Below are 18,618 nucleotides of genomic sequence, written 5' to 3' on the forward strand. Positions count from 1 at the left end.
AATTTATGTACCATGTATCTATATTTAATAGTATATTAAAAAGTAATATTTTACCAAGAAATGAGATAACTTCATCTTTTAAAATAGTACAATTGAATTATAAAAAGAATCATAATCAAATTGTGCTAAAACGTATGTAACCTGTAGAGGTTTTCCCCTAATACTAGATTTATGCATCATATATTACAACCTATATTCTATTTAATAATATGTATCTTGTACCAAAAAACAACTAATCAATAGCAGCACCAAACAATTAAATATATGATAAAGGTATCAAACCAAATAAATAAGGGATAAGTAGACCGCAATCCACCTCAGAAATCTGAAATTATAGCCCCCTCCTAGTCTATTAGTAGCCCCCTATAAATCGCATCCTGGCCGTGGATTTGACATGTACCCATGCTCAGGATTCATCCCACCTGTACTGTGGGGCTCAGATTTCTAGGGTGGACTAAACAATAAAACCCCAATAAATAAAGATTGAAATAATATTTTTATCATTAAATTATATTATTACATGAAAATAATGTTCAAATTGTCAAAGAATATCAAAAGGCTCCTAAGTTATCCAAATTCTCATTCTTTTAGTCCTAACATAGTTCTTTTATAAATATATTACTTAGTTGAAAACTCTATTCTTCATCCATCCAAAATTAGTTATTTTTTAAAAATAATAGAACAATGGTTGACATAGTAGCCCTAAATCAATAACTCCATACTTGATATCACTATCATTTAAGCTATATATTTTTCAATCAATATCTCGTTAAATGCACTTTATTGCTGGTTGAGATATAAAATATGGTAAGAATCACTAAATAGCAGTCCGCATTCAATGCGAGTTCACATTTGCGCCCCCACAAGGGTGCGCCCCACAATGTCCCACAATGCATCCCTGTCGTGTATTGGGAACATCTCCCGATGATACTACCAGACCTAATGATGTCATCATCGGGAGATGTTCCCAATACAAGGCGGGGATGCGTTGTGGGACGTTGTGGGGTGCCCCCTCATGGGGTGCAGATTTGAACTCATTCTGTGCATCCATGGGTGCACTGGACGTGTGAACCCGCCAATCGTCTTCTACCACGTCATCCATCCAAACGTTAACGGTCAAATGCACATTAACATGGGTTTGGTGGTTCAACCGAGGGAGATGCTGGGTCGATGGTGGAACTTGTTCGAAAATCGAAAAGCCGACCACCTGGGTCGAAGAACAAACCCAGCCATGTTTGGAGGGATTGTTATAGGAGGTCACTATTTCATCTTCCTCAACGAAATCATCTCCGTTTACTATCTCACTTGCAAGAGGTCACGGGTAGGTGTTTGGAGGGATTGTTGCAGCGTCACTCATCATTTGGAGCATTGTAGTTCTAGTTGCACCATCTTTTATTAACCCTACTTTCCACTATTTTCCTGGTGAAGACAAAGAAAGAAAGGACGTTAAAACTGGTAGCATGGTGGGTGGAAGCGATTCTTGCACAAGTAGCATGTCCATGTCTATTTACAGTGTTGTAGCTCCAAATCCTTTGAATTGCCAGATCCCCCCTAAAGTCTTGTCGTGGCTTCCCACCTCATGCCCTCCATACTGAAATCTGATATACATCATAGAAGAGAGGAAATTTGAGATGCACATCCCAAGATTTGCTCAGTTTTGGTTTGAATCTATGACTGCAGCTATTTCTATTCTAACTCTCTTTCAAAAATTATTCTCTCTTAGTTGTTGGTTTGGTCATGTCAATGTTGCAACCACCTTCCATCCCTCTTTTTTCTCTTGTTTTCCTTCCAGGTATTCACAGTTCTCATTGATATTTATTGTGGGTTTCCAAGTGTTCCTTGTCTTTTCTCTTTGTCTTTTGATTAGCACACTCATAAGGTTTTCAGGGTCTTCTTTGCTTAAAACCTCAGCCTCAGGACATTGGTTTGAAAGATGAAAGATGCATCAAGAGTATGATACAATGTGACTGCATCAAGTCAAGAGTGAAGAGTACTAAGCATGTAATTAACACATAGCCTACAACTTAAACAAATCATATACATGGTAGAGGTCTCTTTTGCAGAATAACTTCTTTTGCAAAGAAGTGCTCTATCACTTTTTCTCTTTTTTCTTTTGAAAATTTCTTTCATTGAAGGGATCGTGATGAAAATTTAGAGAGAGGGAGAGATTTTCATTGTGGGTTTTCATGATAGTGAATAATGAAGGAAATTTTCCATCAAGATGAAAACTTCCTTGCCACCGAAGCTATCCTTGTCGTTGCTAATGGAGGGATCGGTGGAAGGAGGAAAACTTCTAAGGGAAAAATATCGCAATATGAGGTTTGGGGGACTTTTGATGCACCCATAGGTCATGTTGTGGCTGGTTCGTGCCCGATTGAACCTCCCCTGTAGTTTGGCTTTAGCAAAAACCTCCCTTTTATTAAAAAAAACAACAACAACAAAAACATCCCTTTTATTAAAAAAAACAACAAAAACCTCCCTTTTATTAAAAAAAAAACAACAAAAACCTCCATTCCATCAATGACCAAGATATAAAACGTTAAACCAATGATAATTTTTTTAAATACCTATTTTACCTCTGTATAAGTTATTATATACTTATTTTTACTAAAATACCCTTTGCCCTCTTTACTGAGAGTGTAACTATGTTCCTCCGATTGCCTGAAAATGACAAGGTTGATCGACTTCCTGTAACGGTGGTTTTCTGTTTTTACAGGCAAAAGAAGGTCGACCGGAGGAAACCCAAAATGGAAATCAAAGATCAACAACTTCTACATTTAATTCCTTTTTACAGTAAGTCGACGGACAACCCATCCAGATTCTCGTTACGATCTAAGCACAAGCTAAGTTACAGAATAGCATATATATACTATCGGCTCTTACTGTTATTAACTAAAAATGAATAAAATTATTTTTATATTTTATGCATCTTCTTTTCGCTTAATTTTCTTTTCACTGAAATGAAGAGATCAAACTCAAAAGGAAACTTGAAATGGCCACTAGGGTCTCCAATTTCTCCCATCTAATTCAATGAGTAACAGCTTCTTGCTTGTTGTATCCACTCTCACGAAGGCGTGACACAAGAGAAAACTTGGAAGACCGAACCAAATATGAAGATGCCAAGGTTGAACAGTTTGGCGAAGAGTACAAGGATGAAGAAGAGGGATACAAGGTTTGGGAAGAGAAGAAAAAGCTGGTGAGCGTGGAGAAGGTGAGGGAAATGGAGGTGTTAATGGAGGAGGTATTTGAAGCGGTGTCGGCGGTGAAGAGGGCACATGTTGGCTTGCAGGAGGTGCATTGTGAATAAACTTGGATTAAAACCAAGCCAAATAAGAAAGGTTGAAGATGAGAAGAAACTTCATTCTCATTCGTCGAATATTTTTGCTGTAGAAATCCTTATATACAAAAAACTGTTGTAACCTGCCAGCTCATGCAGGGAATAATTCTAGAATATGGATAGCTCATTAGCTAAAAACTAACTCTCTAACTAACTATGAGCTATGCTAGGCTAAGATAAGGTACATCATATACAATATACATATCATAACATCCCGCCCTCAAGTTGGTACTTGGTGAAAATCAACCAAGCCCAACTTGGATAGCAAATAAGAAAATTGTGGACTGGAGAGGCCTTTAGTAAAGATGTCAGCTCCTGGTGCTTTGTTGAAACATGTTGAAGACTGATAAAACCCTTCTTGAAGTTATCTTGGACTAAGTGGCAGTCAATATCGAGATGTTTGGTCCGTTCGTGGAAGACAGGGTTTGCTGCAATATGCATGGCAGCTTGGTTATCACACCAGAGAGTGATTTGCAGCTGAAGAGAAATACGAAAATCAGCAAGAATGTATGAAATCCAAAGCAATTCACAGATAGTGGAGACCAAGCTATGATACTCCGCCTCTGCTGATGATCGAGATACTGTGGTTTGCTTCTTTGTTTTCCACGATATTTAGGCAGAACCTAGATAGATGCAGTATCCAGTAAGTGATTTTCTGCTTTGTGGACAAGAAGCCCAATCTGAATTTGAATATGCTTCCACAACAAGAGAGTTATTTGCTAGATAAAAATGACCTATTGATGGACATCTCTTTAAGTATCGAATAAGATGAATGGCAGCATCCTAGTGAGGTTGACATGGAGAATTAACGTGTTGACCAAGTTGTTGTACATCAAAGGTGATGTCTGGCCTACTGAGGCTTAAATAAAGTAGTCGACCAACTAGTCTTCAATACTTGTCAGGTTCAGCAAGTGGTGTCCCTTTATCAGCAAATAATTTTTGGTCTTTAGGAAATGGAGTGGAAGTTGGCTTTAAACTAAGTAATCCTGCATCAGTTATGATATCCAAAATATATTTTCATTGACAGATGTAAGTGCCAGTATTTCCTCTTTCAATTTCAAGTCCAAGGAAATACTTGGCATGTCCCAAGTCCTTGATGGTAAAAGCAACATCTAGGAAACTTTTGACACCAAGAATTTTATCTTCACATGTTCCAGTAATAAGGACATCGTCCACATAAACAATGAGTGCCAGGAAATAAGAATTAGTAAATAGAATAAACAAACAGAGATCAGAGGTTGATTGAACAAAACCATACCATTTCAAATGAGCACAAAACTCTGAATTCCACTGTCTTGAGGCCTGTTTTAACCAGTATAGAGATCTTTTAAGCTTACAAACCTTCCCATTTGCAGCTTTAGAATATCCTTGAGGAGGCACCATATATACTTCTTCATCAAGATGCCCATGTAGGAATGCATTGTTAATATCAAGTTGATGAATTAGCCAATTCTTTGCTATAGAAATAGGAAGAAAAATTCTAGCACTAACCAGTTTAGCTATTGGTGAAAAACAGTCAATCACTTCCACTTGATCATATCCCTTTGCAACTAGCCTAGATTTAAACCTCTCAACACTTCCATCAGCATTCAATTTAGTTTTGTAAACCCATTTGGATCCTATAGCCTTCTTTCCTGGTGGTAGTTCTGTTATTTCCCAAGTTTGATTTTGCTCAAGAGCTTGCAATTCCCTATTCATTGCCTTAACCCAATCTGCATTTATACTAGCTTCCCTATATGGTCTTGGCTCTTGGATGCTAGACACGTTAGCTAAAAGGGATAAATTATGAGAATAGGCAATGTGCTAGCAGTAGCCATATTTGTTACAAAGTCATTGAGCCAAATTGGTTTCTGTTTAGGCCTACTGCTACGCCTACGAACCAAGGTTGATTGGGTAGGGCTTTGATCTGGTGCAATAGGAGAAGGTGGAATTGGCTCAATATCATTTTGTTCTGAAATTTTAGGAGTGATATCATTTAGTTGAATTTTTCGTTCTGTGGGTTGATCAAGCTGAGGAATATTAGGTATATCTTCTGTTTCTGTCACAATTGGAATGGGTAATGCTTCAGTGTGTTCTAAAGACTTGCAAAAAGGGAATATAGATTCATGAATGACAATGTTCCTAGTTACATAGACTTTATGTGACTCAACATCATATGCTTGAAAAGCCTTTTGACCTTGACTGTAACCAATAAAAGTACATTTGAAACTCCTTATTCCAAATTTATCCTTATGAGGAGAAGTATTTACTACATAACACAAACATCCAAACACTCTTAAGTGTTTATAATCCGGTTTCTCATAATGTAAATTCTGAAAAGGTGTTTTCCATCCTAAAATAGAACTAGGAAGTCTATTTATGATGTATGTAGCCATTAAAATTGAATGGCCCCAAAATTTCTTGAGCAAATTTGATTAAAACATCAAAGAGCGTGCCACTTGAAGTAAATGTTTGTGCTTTCTTTCTACTATCACATTCTGTTGGGGTGTATATTCACAACTCTTTTGATGCAAAATCCCATTATCAAGTAAAACCTTTTGAAATTCTTTGTTAACAAATTCCGTGCCATTGTCTGTCCTTATAGACTTTATTCTTTTCTCAAATTGAGTGATAAACATAGTATGAAAATTAATAAAAACAATGAGTGTGTGCATTTTATTTGGCAATAAATAGGTCCATACTGCCCTATTGAAATCATCTACAATTGTTAGTACATAGTGTGCACCAGATAAGAAAGGTTGTCTATAAGGTCCCCATAAATCCAAATGTATTAACTCAAAAGGTGTTGATGTGTGAATACTGCTAAGATTAAAAGGAAGTCTATGTTGTTTTGATTTGTAGCAAATATCACACACAGGTAACTGATGATTCATGGTTTTCTTATACTGATCTAGATGTTTTAAAGCAACAACTGATGCATGCCCAAGCCCTTTGTGCCAGAGAGATAAAGGTAAACAAGATGATGTATTAGCAAATAAAGAACCAGAATTGTCAAATACATCATGTTTAGGAATCTTAGTTTCAGTCTGCAAAACAGAAATTGTCTTTGGTTTACAATGATCTTCAAAATGATTAAAACAAAACTTGTCTTGAATATATAGGTTTCCTACTAGCTTGTCTACAACCAGGATCTTCTCAGTCCATCGGTCCTGCAATATACACTAGTTAGGCTTAAAAATGAATTTGATATTTGTTGATTTAGCAAGCTTGTTAACAGAAAGCAAGTTGAACTTGAAGGTTGGAATATGTAAAACTTCTGTTAAGTTCAATCTGGATTTCAAAAGCACATTTCCAATATGTTTAATAAATTGAATGGTTCCATCTGGTAATTAACAGGTATGATTTGTTTTACTGGTTTGGGGTTTTCAATCAATTTGATATTAATGCACATGTGGTTTGAAGCACCTATGTCTATAATCTAGGTTCCAAATTTCAATATTAAGTTAGCATTAAAAGCAGAAGCCAAGGCAAATTCATAAGAAAAAAGTGTTACCTACAAAACCATTGAGATGAGCAAAATTGACATGTACTCCACTTTCTGTTGTCATTTTGCATTCAACAATTTCATTAGTTCTTATTGTACCAGATTAGCAATAGAAATCTATTTGTCTGATTTTTCATCCTCACTGTCATCCTCAATATCTAGTGGATTATCCACCATGTTAACCACATTTCTACCTGACCCTTTCCCTCCTTTCAAATCCTTATACCAATCCGGGTAATCATGTAATTTAAAACAAGTTTCCTTAACATGACCATTCATGTTATAGTGACAACAATGCTTATTGGCCTTGTCTACTCTTTACTGTTCCCTCTCGCATTGCCCTCTTCTTTCTTAACAGATTCCATCTCTTCTTTCTTGTAGAATTGAGTTTTAGCCAACAAAACATTTGATTCAATATTGTTATTATAAGAACCATGAAATTCCCTTTGTTTTTCAACACGTAAGACCATTGAATAAGCTTTGTTACATAGAAGGAAGTGGATCCATAACTAAAATATGATTTCTGATATTATCATAGGTATCGTTTAAACCCATTAAGAATTGCATCAGTTTATTAAAATCATTAATATCAGAAACAGATCTTTAGCTCCACAGGTGCATATAGGAAATGGCATAAGGCATGCTAATTCATCCCATATCTTATGTAACTTAGTATAATATTTCACGATAGACATAGTACCTTGAGAGATTGTGTTGATTTCCCTTTTAATCTGATAATGGCCCATTTGATTCTCCAAATCTCTCTTCGATTACTTCCCAAAGTTCCTTTGTTGTTGTGGTGTATAAGAAGGCTTCAACAATTTCTTTAGAGATGGAAGTAAGTATCCATGAAGTTACCATGCAGTTCACTCTATTCCACTGAGCTAATTCTGATGCTTCTTTTTCAGGTTTAACACATTTCCCTGTTATAAAACCCAGTTTAAGCTTTGCACCCAATGCTATCTTCATCGACTTGTTCCATGCAAGATAATTATTTCCATTTAACAAAGCAGTTACCAGGACCATTCATGGATGATCCAAACTTTGCAACACGAGTGGATCTCCATTGTTGCCATATAAGAACTCCCTTGTAGCTCCAGCAGTAGTATTTGCGACCCGAGCCACAGGAATAAGAGTAATTTCTTCCGCCTCTTCCATCGTTCTTTACCACCAGTAAGTAAAAAAAAAACTTGAAAAGAAAGAAATCAATATCAGATCGAGCGCTTTGATACCATGAACAAACTTGGATTAAAACCAAGCCAAATAAGAAAGGTTGAAGATGAGAAGAAACTTCATTCTCATTCATCAAATATTTCTATTGTACAAATCCTTATATACAGAAAACTGTTGTAACTAACCTGCCAGCTCATGCAGGGAATAATTCTAGAATATGGACAGCTCATTAGCTAAAAACTAACTCTCTAACTAACTATGAGCTATGCTAGGTTAAGATAAGGTACATTATATATGATATGCATATCAAAACACATTGTTCTTGGGATTCGTAGAAGATGAGTGCTGCCGACGTTGCGGTGGTGACAGAGTTGAGGCAACTGGTCTATCTGAAAGACAAGTTCTGGAGGAGGTTTATTGGAGCCGAAAAAGGATAATCACTTGGGTTGGTCTCGTTGAGGGACGCAGTGGCGTCGTACGAGGAGCCAATAGGGGAGCTTAAGAAAGAGGTGAAAGCGAAAGAGGTGGGGTTGGTCTCAACTCATGACGACTCACACACATCCGCTCGTAACCCATTATCCAGTTGTGGCAACGCTTGCACCGGAACTGTTCAAAGAAATGATGAATCAGGTCAAAAAACCAGTAAATCTTTCACAACTCTGCTTCTCTCTCGCTCATGCGATTTGCTCACTGGGACATCACCATGTTAGAAAGTTTTGCATGCCCTTAGTTTCAATAAAAATGATGCATTTTGTGAGTTTATCATAAATGAATAAAAGTGAATATTTGATTCATGTTCCCTTGGTATGTTTCTGCGTAATACCCTTAAACTGGACACTTAATGAGACTCGTGTTAATTTAGAATGTTCACAGCCAGTGGGTCGGTCTGGGGAGACCTATCCTGACAAGGCTGACATTGTGGTGCTACCAAGTTGGTTGGGGTGACTTGTCTCAGTTGCCGGGGTGAGGCCCTAGGCACTTACCCTAGGCACTTACAATGTAGGATTAATTGAATCCTTGAAATGGACCAGATTTCCAGTATTGCCCTACACCTTGGAGATTGATGGGCAAAACAGGAAAGTTACACCCGACCCTTAGACTCAATTATGATACTGCACTAAGTGTCGGATTGGACTGTCTTTGATGTACCAATCAGTGAGATCCTTAGCGGGGGTCAAAACCTGGGTATGTTGGGATAGTCTGAGAATTCATCTGAGTGGGTGATCATAGTGACAGGATCAGCCCCTTTGTCGGACAAAGGTAATGATCGGGGATGCACTCTCACTGATGGAAACCAAGACTGCCGGCAGTCGATTTCAATCGTTGAGATTTGTTTTTGCAAAATAAGTTTTATATGAGATATAAAAGTATATACATTATGGTTTCGAAATGATTTGCAAGAAGGTTTTAATTCCCGGGATCCATACAAGAGAGACTGCAACACTGTTCCTTGCAGCCGAGCGAGAGGTCTTCTCTTGTCGGGCAGTGTATGATCATTATGGGCTGAGAGGTTAAGTATAAGGCCATTGAGGATAATACCTGATGGGCTAATCTTGCATTTTCCCACAGTCCATGGGTGTTATAAGGTGGCTTGGCTTAGGGACCACTTAGGGTAAGTGTTGGGCCCATAGAGCCCATCTGATGGGTTTTAGGGGGTGCACTGTCCATAATAGGGTATTCGGCCAGGCCTTGTAACAAAGGCTGGGCCGAACCCATGTGGCTGATGTGTAGATCAATGTTTGGGTCCCACGCCATACAAGGAAGCCCAACTGGGCAGCAGTTTGGAAGGTTAAGTGAATACATAACCTTAAATGGGCCTTAAGCCCATTTCGATTTGGGCTAATTTGATTAGTCACTGAAGGGGCGAATTCTGAGATGGATCTGCTGATAGGATTGGGCACAGACCCTATCCACTTAGAGAGTCCAAGATCTAAATGAGATTTAGATATGGAAACCTCCTAATTAGATTAGGAGATGGCTGATCTAATCTACTGATAAGATAAGGGTTATCCCTTATCACTTAAAAGGACTTCTAATCCAAATATGATTTGGGTTAACAGCTCCTAATGGGACACTTAGAGAGTCCAAGATCTAAATGAGATTTAGATATGGAAACCTCCTAATTAGATTAGGAGATGGCTGATCTAATCTACTGATAAGATAAGGGTTATCCCTTATCACTTAAAAGGACTTCTAATCCAAATATGATTTGGGTTAACAGCTCCTAATGGGATTAGCAGCTGATCCCTTTAAGTCTATAAAAGGAAGAGGGGGCGACAGCCTTTAGACATGCAAACTACACACTCTTGTCTTCAAAGCTGAGATTACAAGAAGAGAGAATTCTGCACCCTGCAAATACTCTCTTGCCGCCTCCTTCCTACAGCTGCCGCCTACAGCAGTCCGATGTCCAGTTCTTAGGAGAAATCAAGATTTGATCTTGATACCAATCTTTTGGAGAAAAGATTGGTGGGAGTTGTATTCACAAGCCGTCCAGTTGATTTTTGCGAAGGGTCAAGTTCTTTTGGAAGAAGACTGCTGATTCTGCTCCATCCTGCACTGTGCCATTTTCAGTAGGAGTAGATTTTGGATCCTTCCTTGCGCGTGAACACCTCCATTGGGAGATACTTCTTCTTTGTATCAGGTATTATCCCTCCCTACTCCTTTTGGTTCAGATTTGGTTCAGTTTATGGTTCAAGAATGATCTTTGAAAATATGATTTTCTAAATGGGGAATTCGATTCCTAGTTGAAGGGAGAGGAAAAAGTTTTGAAATTCGCCCCCTTATTCCGCAATCTTTGGGCGTTTATGTGATGGATTTCCTATCCCTTCACACCATTGTCGTGCGATCCATTGAAGCCACCACCAATCCCAACGCCATCGAAGACTATACCAGCGCTATTGTTGGAGCTCCACACCAAGTACGCACTGGAGTCTTATATGTTTAGGAAAATCTTCCATGGATTCGACAACGAGACATTCTACATGGATGGAAACCTTTCCTCGCTTCTCAACCCCGACCAATTCCGATGAGACTGCTTCTCCCAGTTTTGAGATATGAAAGCCATGGACCCGGCTGAGCCTACTTGCCTGTTCAGCAAGTGTTGCCCTAAGAAGTACCTCTTATTGTTCACCCCAATTATGGTTGGAAACCACCCAAGAACCAATTTCTATGGAGAGTTATTAAACCTAACGAAGGCGGTTTGGCTACTGCACTTGCTGGCTCTCGCACTCAAGCCAACGCATTGTCATTTTCAAGCAACTACAAGAACATAGTTTTACAATCAGTACAAAGGGCAAAGGGTATTTTAGTAAAAATAGGTATAAAATAACTCATATAGGGCCAAAATAGGTATTTAAAAAAAATTATCATCAGTTTAACGTTTTCTGTCTTGGTCATTGACGGAATGGAGGTTTTTAACGATTTTTTTGAAAATAGAAGGGTGGTTTTTGCTAAAGTTAAACTATAGGGGAGGTTTTTGTATTTTACCCTTTATTTTATAAATATTGTTCAATGAGATTAAAAAAAATTATCAAACATTTGAAAAATAAAAATGTAAAAGTTTTACTTTGTTATGCAACAAGGGCATCTTTATCTTCTCTAATTATCCATCTACCAAATCATTCAAGCTTTGTTATTTTTGTAAAGATTAGCTTTCCTTTGGTTCTTTTCTTTTCCCTTTAATTGATAACAAAGAACATTTATTAGAAAGGAAAATACAAAACCTAAAGACCATTATATAGAGAGTATCTCTACCAAGGAAAATACTCATTAATGAACTAATTTAATTTTCACTCTTAACATTTTAACTAGATAAATATGAATGTGGGTTGCTTCTTTTTAGTAATAATAATAGTAGGAGACCCTGCTATAAATAGCAATAATGATAATATCGGTTACTTGAATTGTTTATTTAATATATTTTGTTAGAAAAAATAAAATAAGTTGTCTTATTTAAAATTAAGATATTGAAATTTTTAAAAATAAAATCCCAACAACCTCTCTCTCTCTTGTAATATTGGGGCCCTATTAGGTCCCCACCAGGTCCTACACAACTCTCTCTCTCTCTCTTCCCCCCTAACACCAGCCCAATCAAGCCCTACACAACCTCTTTCTCTCACCTCTCCTTTCTCCCCCCAACTATGACATTAGGTCCCACACAACTTGTTTCTTTCTCTCTCTCCCTCTCTCTCCACTTAGCCCAAGGGTGCCAACTGTTTGTTTAATTGAATTGTGGGCCAAATTTCCAAACTAAACTAGAAGTACAAGTTTTTGGAAAACCAGTAATTGAAACCGACTATTAATTGATTGATCGGTTCGATTAACTGTTGGTTTGGTTCATCGAGTTTTTGGTTTTTATAAAATATATTATAAATATATATATATGCATGCATATATTCATTTATATAATTTATATATATATATATATATATATATTGGTTTGTTCGGTTAATTCGTAGTTTTTTATATTGGTGAACTGAAACCAAACCAATAGTTTCAGCTTTTTTGAAAATACCAAAAGAAAACCAAATTAATTGATTCAATACCCTCGTTTTGGTTCGGTTTTCTTGATCACCCCTACTCAGCTCCACCAGGTTTCACATAATCCTCTCTCTCCACCCCAATTCTATCATTGAGTCCCACACAACCTCTCCCTCTCATGACATTGAGCCCCACAAGGTCTAGCATAGCTCCTCTCCAGTTTGGTCGATTTATTGCCTTTTTTTCTGTGTTTAAGGTCACTTTGGATTTTATCTTTTAAGGTTTTGGAATCCTTTGCAATGTCCACCCTTCTCATGACTATGACTGCAAAATTTTTCATCTAATTATTGACATCTAGAAAAAATGACCCAAAAATGGAACCGTTCTAGCTACCGATTTTCATGTCGACAGTTTGACTGTCCGGTTCAAATGGATGGCCCGTTTTGACAACAAAAATTAAAAAATAAAAAATGGCCAAAACTGTTGAACAGGTTGACCGCCTGGGTCAATGGGTCATTGACTGATTCAACGATTTTTTGCTAGGGACCAGGTTTGGGGCAAAACAGAATCAGTTGCCTAGACAGTTCACGAGTCGAATGGTCCTACTGTCTGGGTCAAGTAGGAGTTCTCAATGTGAAACAAATGACAACTATGGAGTAGAACTTAGAACTATCAATGTATGATCGTATTCTTTTATATGAGATGCTTCGATAAAACAATATTTAAAAAATGAGCACATGAAGATCTTTTTTAAGTCTTTATATGAGTTTCAAGACTTGGGTACTTATAATTGCAAGTTTCTTATTAAAAAACCATAATCTTTTTTAATATAGCAAATAGCAATGTTCGAAGGGGCCCTCCGCTAGTTTAGACTTTAATGCCAAAGGTCCATTCTAGTTGGGCGAAACATGGATAAGAATGGAGAGAGAGAGAGAGAGAGGAAAAAAATAAAAAAAATCAAGTCCGAAGTTTTGCTTTGAGACGGAGAAAAACATACATGCAATAGAAAGAGGCAAAGCATATCGTCTTGTAAGAAAAAAAAAATTGCACAAGAAAACCCAAAGAAAAAACAAAAGGGAAGAAATAAAATTGTGGTAAACCCTAGATCGTTTTAGAGGATCTTGAAGAAGAAGAAGACCAAACACAAAATAAAAAATAAAAGCAAAAAATGAAAAAAAAATGGAACATACTACACATGCTCAAATAAAGCCCATAGTATAAGAAACCTTTGAATAGTAAAATCCAAAAGCACAAAAAACCAGGGTTTTCAAACCGCCATTGACCCGAATGGATGGACATTTTGGCCTGGGAATTGTCCAAGCAACTAGTCCCATTTTACCCCAATCCTAGTCCTTGGCCAAAAATTGTTGAACCGATCAATGACCCATTGACCCGGGTGATCAAACTGTCGACCCATTGACCTGTTCAATGGTTTTTTACCATTTTTTTATTTTTTAATAGGGAACCATCCAAGCAACCGATTCCATTATATCCCAGTCCTGGTCCTTGGCCAAAAACCATTGAATCGGTCAATGACCCATTGACCTGAGTGGTCGAACGGTCGGCCCATTGACCCATTCAATGGTTTTTGGCCACTTTTTTTGTTGTGAGAATGGGCCATTTGCTTGAATCGGATGGTTGAACCGTCGACCCGAAAACTGGTGGCCAGAACGGTTCTGTTTTCAGGTCGTATGAGTCACGCGCTCAAATGACATAACACGTATGATACTACTTAATGGACCTCACACACTCAATTGCAGAATGGGCTATCTATTTGAACATGACGGTAGAACCACCTTTTTTTTTTAATTGGGAATTGTTTAGGGAATCGGTTCCATTTTACCCCCAATCCCAGTTCTTGGTGAAAAACCGTTGAATCGATCAATGACCCATTGACTCGAGCAGTCGAACTGCCGAGCCGTTCAATGGTTTTTTGCCATTTATTTATTTTTTAAATTGTTGTTGTCAGATTGGGTCGTCTGTCATTTGAACCGGATAATCAAACCGTCGACTCAAAAAGCGATGGCCAGAACAGTTCCATTTTTCGGGTCCTATGAGTCACATACTCGAATGACATAGCACGTATGGTACTGCTTAATGGACCTCACACACTCAATTTTTCCCTGTAATTTTTGTGGTCAGAACGAGTCATCTGGTCGAACCATCGACCCAAAAATCGATGGCCAAAATGGTTTTGTAATTTTTTGCTTGTAATTTTTGTTGTCAAAATGAGTCTTTTGCTGTCAAAAGGGTTGCCATTTGGTGAAAGGGGAGACCACCCCTATTCCTTTATATAATAGCAGAGGGGTCCTGATTTGTAGGGGTTGGAATGGAACTGTTGATCTATGGACCCGTTGACTGGTCTTTTGGCAAAAAATCATTGAATCAGTCAATAACCCAATGATCTAAGCTGTCGAATAATTGATCCGTTGGCAAAAAATCATTGAATGGAACTGTTCAATGGTTTTGGCTGTTTTTTTTTATATTTTTAATTAGCCATCTAGGCAATCGGTTCTGTTTTATCCTAATCTCGATCCATAGCTAAAAATCGTTGAATCAATCAACGACCCATTGACCCAGGTGGTTGAACCATTGACTCGTTCAATGATTTTTGGTCATTTTTTACTTTTTTTAATTTTTATTGTCAGAACGGGCCATCCGTTCAAACTGAACAATCGAACTGTTACCCAAAAAATGGTGGCCAGAACGGTTCCATTTTCAAGTTGTATAAGTCACATGCTCGAATTTCATAACACGTATGGTAATGCTTAATGGACCTCACACAATCAATTTTTTGCATGTAATTTTTGTTGTGAGAATGGTTTGTCCGTTTTTTTTTCTTAATTGGAAACTGTTAAGGCAACCAATTCCATTTTACCCCAATCCTGGTCCCTGGCCAAAAACCATTGAATCGGTCAACAACCCATTGACCTGAGTGGTGGAACCGTCAACTTGTTGACCCGCTCAGTGGTTTTTGGCTTTTTTTTTTCAAATTTTGTTGTTAGAATGGGTCGTCCTTTTGAACTGGACAGTCAAATCATCGACCCAAAAACCGGTGGCCATAATGGTTCCATTTTTGGGTCATATGAGTCACACGCTCGAATGACATAACATGTATGATATTGCTCAATGGACCTCACACACTCAATTTTTTGCTTGTAATTTTTGTTGTCATAATGGACTATCCGTTCAAACCAGACGATCGAACCGCTGACCTGAAAACCGGTGATCAAAACGGTTTCATAATTTTTTGCTCATAATTTTTTGTTGTCAGAACAGGCTATCTGTTCGAACCGAATGACCAAACCGTCGATCCAAAAACCGGTGGCAAAAACAGTTCTATTTTTGGGTCATATGAGTCACACACTCAAATGACATAACACATATGATACTACTTAATGGACCTCTCAAACTCAAAATTTTTCCTATAATTTTTGTTGTCAAAACGGACTGTCTATTGGAACCGGATGATTGAACCGTAATTATTAATTATAATCACTAATTATATATCTAATTATTAACAATATTTATAATAACAGTAATTATTAATTATAATCACTAATTATATATTTATTAAATTACTGTAATAATCAGTAATTATTAAAATTGGGTTACTAAATTTATTAACTGTATTTTTTAATAACAATATTTATAATTTTAATTTAAAGTAATAAATAAGGTTGTTGGTATAATAATAAATAGAAGAACAAAATGATTATAAAGTTATTACATTAATTATGTTAAAGAATAATATTAAAAAGTATAAATTAATTATGCTACATAAATATAAATTAGTTGGTTGATATTAATTAAATAAGTTGTCATCATATATCTTGACAAGAGAGAGGGAAAGCTTTTAGACGAAAAATATTCCAACATTAAAACTTGGCGGGGGGGAGAGAGAGAGAGAGAGTGGAAGGGGAAGAGAATGACAAAAGATAGTAATAAATGAAAATGAAAGAGAGTAATGATTACTTTTGTTGGTATTATTATATTATTTTGAAAATATAAGGTTTTCTTATTATTGTTCTTTTGCTTACATTAAAATAACATTTTTGTAAATAAAAAAAATCATAAAAGTTGCATACCAAAAAAGTAAAAATCATAAAAATGAAAATAAATATATTCTAAGGAAGGTTGTTAGTAAAATATTAAGAGTACAAAAATAATGAAAATATAAGAAAATTAATAAAATTGTTAAATTAATTAGGTTAAAGAATATAAAAACTATAATTTAATTAATTAATCTAGGTTCACTTGAGAATAATATAAATTATTTATGTTACATAAATATAAACTAATTAATATTTAAGACCAATGAATGGAAGAAAAAGGCAAGGTTGCCATTTGGGGCTACAAATGATATCCAATTGTTAGAATTTGAATTAAAATTCGATCCTATTATGGGTGATTCAAATTTGATCCATTTGTAACTGGATCAAATATGGATCCACCCTATTTGATTTGATATAAACTATTTTGATTCAACTAAAATATATGTGCTCATATATACTTAAAATTCATATTGTATCTGTCAATAAAGTTTGTCTGAATGCTATATTTTTCACTAAACTGTAGTTTTTGGACAAGTAATTTTCAATTAATTTTGTTCATAAAGTATAATATCAGTCATGTTATTAATAATATATAATACTTTGATATTTTTTAGTTTAATTTATTTATACTATTATATCCAATTATGATCTGAATTAGATGAATATGATCCAATTCAATTTTGATTGCTTACATATCAAATTTGGATATTACCAATATCCAATTTGATTTGATTCATTTGCAGCCCTATTGCCATTTTTGTGAAAGGTTAAAAAGATCTCACTTTTTATTTTCTTACATGAAAAAAAAAAATAAAAAGTTGCCTTTCTCCAACAAGAAAATGGATATCCTCCAAGATAAAAAGTAAATATTCTATTATTGGGAAAGTTTGGAGTTCAAGCATCAAGCTATTTACCATTTTTGTGAAAGAACAAAAGTAACTCCTAAAACAACTGTTAGACTCCTAAAGTGTATAACTTTGTCTAGTCTAAAGAAGACAAGGAAATAAGAATTTCCAAGGCATTATAGACATAGAGAGAAAGAGACTTCTCTCTTAATCATTAGGGAAATGCCAAAAAGGTTGAACATTGAGTTGTCTCTCAAAGCAAAAAGTTAAGAGCTTACATTGATGTATTAAAATTAAAAAAAGGGGGAAAAGTGAAGAAAACTTTTGGAAGAGAAGAGAAGACTCAAATTGGCATCTCATTAATAATAAATCTTTTTCTCACATAACTGTAATCCCCTGGTTAAGTAAGGTCACCCCATGCATGTTGCAAGCAAATAGTCTATCTTCATCTTTGAGTTTATTAGTTTTGAGTTGTATTGGTGTATTCTATCCAATGGGGACATCTCATGCATGTATAAAATTTCATCAACAATCAAGAAAGTTGAAAAAAGGGGGAACAAAAAAAATGTATGTCAAGTATTTTAAGTTGAAAGAAAAGACAAAGCATCGAGTCATCTTGGTGGAAAGGCAAAGGCTTGGTTGTGAGAGAAAGGGTTTGGGTAGAACCTATAAAGGCTATCCATTATGATGAATATGGTTTTGTTGGCATCATGAAAACCAATTAAGTAGTGGATTGAAACTCTTAATGAGTTAGCCTTAAGAACAGGATGTAGGCTTGGGAATAATCGAACTTGTATAAATCTTGATATCTTCATCTCTTCTAACTTATCTCTCTCAACTCCAACAACAACAAGCAATATTCATTTAAGTTCAGATTTGAGTGAAAAGGTTTGATGAGCACAACTAAATGTTTAAATTGATTCAAATACTCCTTCCCTAGAAGGACATGACCTCTTTGCAATAGCCAGAAAATTGAAAGTCATAGTTGAACATACAAATGCATAATTACTAATCTATTAGTCATCATTCCATTATCATAGTTGAAAATTATAGCACTATTTTAAACTATATCACAACTCATCTCATAAATAGACTTGTTCATGGGTCAAGCTGGGTTGGGTTTGGATTGGGCTTGTCTCTGTATTAATATAACACATTCAAGCCTGGGCCTAAGCCCAATCTAACCATTGGACCTAGGTCTTGAGCTTAAGCCTAAAATCTTACTAGAAAATTGGGATTTTTTTC

The 18,618-nt window shown here is 36.2% G+C and overlaps 1 pseudogene; it reads left to right on the forward strand.

Annotated features, from left to right (window-relative positions):
• The first annotated feature begins 2,992 nt into the window (after positions 1-2,992).
• LOC148874685 (protein GRAVITROPIC IN THE LIGHT 1-like) lies at positions 2,993-8,724 on the forward strand (annotated as a pseudogene).
• The last annotated feature ends 9,894 nt before the right edge of the window (positions 8,725-18,618 follow it).

The sequence above is a fragment of the Nelumbo lutea genome, chromosome 1 (assembly GCF_056320005.1).
Source record: "Nelumbo lutea isolate HS-2025 chromosome 1, American lotus-T2T, whole genome shotgun sequence".
In the NCBI taxonomy this organism is placed as follows: domain Eukaryota; kingdom Viridiplantae; phylum Streptophyta; class Magnoliopsida; order Proteales; family Nelumbonaceae; genus Nelumbo; species Nelumbo lutea.